Consider the following 2,256-nt stretch of genomic DNA (forward strand, 5'->3'; position numbering starts at 1 on the left):
CTGGTTCCTGCAGTCAAACCTAAGTGGCATCACACTCTAAATTGTGAATTCCTTAAACTGGGTTCACAATGTGGTCTTATCTTACTTCTTAGTCAATCATATTTATTGAGCATGTTCATTCATTCAATTGTATTTATTGAGCACTTACTGTGTGTAGAGCACTGTACTAGACACTTAGGTGAATACAACAATATAAACAGACACATTCCCTGCCCATGAGCTTGCAGTCTAGAGGGACAGACATTAATATAAATGAATAAATTACAGATATGTACATAAGTACTGTGGGCCTGGAAGTCAGGGGGGAGGGGATGAATAATGCGAACAAGTTAGGGAGATGCAGAAGGGAAAGAGAGGAGGTAAGGAGGGCTGTCTTGGAATGCCTCTTGGGGGAGATGTGCCTTCAATAAGGCTTTGAAAGTGGGGACACTAATTGTCTGTTGGATATGAGGAGGGAGGGCATTCCAGCCTAGACTAGGAATAGTAAGGCTACTCTGTAGCAAATCTGTAGTGAGAGCATGGCTCAGTGGAAAGAGACCGGGCTTGGGAGTCTCAGAGGTCATGGCTTCGAATGCCCGCTCTGCCATTTAACTGTGTGACTGTGGGCAAGTCACTTAATTTCTCTGTGCCTTAGCTACCTCATCTGTAAAATGGGGATTAACTGTGAGCCTCAAGTGGGACAACCTGATTATCCTGTATCTATCCCAGCGCTTAGAACAGTGCGCTGCACATAGTAAGTGCTTAACAAATGCCAACATTATTATTATGTCTAGGAGTAGGGTATCACCACTTTCTTCTGTCTCCGCATTTCTCCTTGAGGATTAATATCCACTTTCCTGATCAGGCCATCCCATCTGCCACCCTTAGTGCCTATGTTCGCATAGTTTTTTCTCCCCATTCTGTTTTTGCTTTGTTGTTATTAGCTGTGTTTTCCGGCTAGTTCCCAGTGTATGAATTCTATCTGCATATGACCTTCCCTATCATTAGATTCCCCTCTCAGGATGGCACCTGGAGAGTTTCCAGTACTCTACCAGTCTCGACTATGGAGGAAGAGTCAAGCAAAGGCATATACATTCCATTCCTAGCTTGGCCAGTGCCTAGCAAGTGGAAGGCAATCTGCTACAAGTCGAAACTCACCTGTGCCAGGCAGCAACGGCACGAGAGAGAGTCAAGTGGAAAGAGTCACGTTCACTATGCAGGAGGAGGCAAGGGTAAACCACTTCCATATTTTTATCATGGATTCACTACCAGAATGATTGCAGATGGAGGTGGGGGGTGTTCTGGGACAAATGTATCCGTGGTGTCACTACAGGTTGGAGACGACTCGACAGCATAAGGCAAGACAAGTCATTAGATTGTAAGCTCCTCAAGACTCTCTCTGTCTTTTACTTCTATTGTACTCTAAGTCCCGAGATAAAGCTGCAGTCACCGAAGGTGCTCTGTTAAACTGATGATGATGTGTTCTGTTCCTGAGCTACAGGGGAGTAACCCTACGTGAGGTTTCTGGGTGTTATTTTGAATTTGTTCACTGGCCTCTCTTGTGCTACTGCTCTGAGTTTTCCTATCATCACACATTCCCTAGGCAGCCATGGAAGGCTTGCACAGACCTGCGGGTTCTTCTGGATGACTGACTTGCTATCAACTGTGCTAGCCTCAGCTCTTGGAAAAAGCCTGTGGAACCAACCTAGTTCAGTCCAATCCTACCCCACATCCATCAGTAGCCAGATTTAGGCCTGTACATGGGGACTGATATTAATTTTGCATTAGCAAAAGGCCCCAAAACAGCTGCCAATGTACAGTAGGATTGCAGTGTGGTCTAGTGGATAGAGCATGGGTCTGGGAATCAGAAGAACCTGGGCTCTAATCCCAGCTCTGCCGCTTGTCTGCTGTGTGATCTTGGGCAAGTCACTTCACTGTGCCTCAGTTACCTCATCTGTAAGAAGGAGATTGAGACTGGGAGCCCCAAGTGGGACGGGGACTATATCCAACCTTGTATCTTCCCCAGCACTTAGTACAGTGCCTGGCACATAGTAAGTGCTTAAAAAATACCAAAATGATTATTATTATTATTATTAAAAGGGCCAGGAGGAACCTGTCATAACAACATGATAATGATGGTAGTGGTACTTGTTAAGTGCTTAGTTTATGCCAAGCACGGTACCAAGTTTTAGGATAGACGCAACATGGCCTAGTAGAAAGAGCCCAGGCCTGGGAGTCAGGTCAGCTGGGTTCTAATCCCCGCTCTGCCACTTCTCT

General features: G+C 45.7%; 1 non-coding gene across 1 annotated transcript; it reads left to right on the plus strand.

The window, feature by feature from the left end:
• The first annotated feature begins 990 nt into the window (after window positions 1-990).
• Window positions 991-1,127, plus strand: LOC114816502. The gene has a single exon (XR_003764286.1). It is a non-coding gene; the product is annotated as a small nucleolar RNA SNORA7 (small nucleolar RNA).
• The last annotated feature ends 1,129 nt before the right edge of the window (window positions 1,128-2,256 follow it).

This window comes from Ornithorhynchus anatinus, chromosome 1 (assembly GCF_004115215.2).
Source record: "Ornithorhynchus anatinus isolate Pmale09 chromosome 1, mOrnAna1.pri.v4, whole genome shotgun sequence".
Taxonomy (NCBI): domain Eukaryota; kingdom Metazoa; phylum Chordata; class Mammalia; order Monotremata; family Ornithorhynchidae; genus Ornithorhynchus; species Ornithorhynchus anatinus.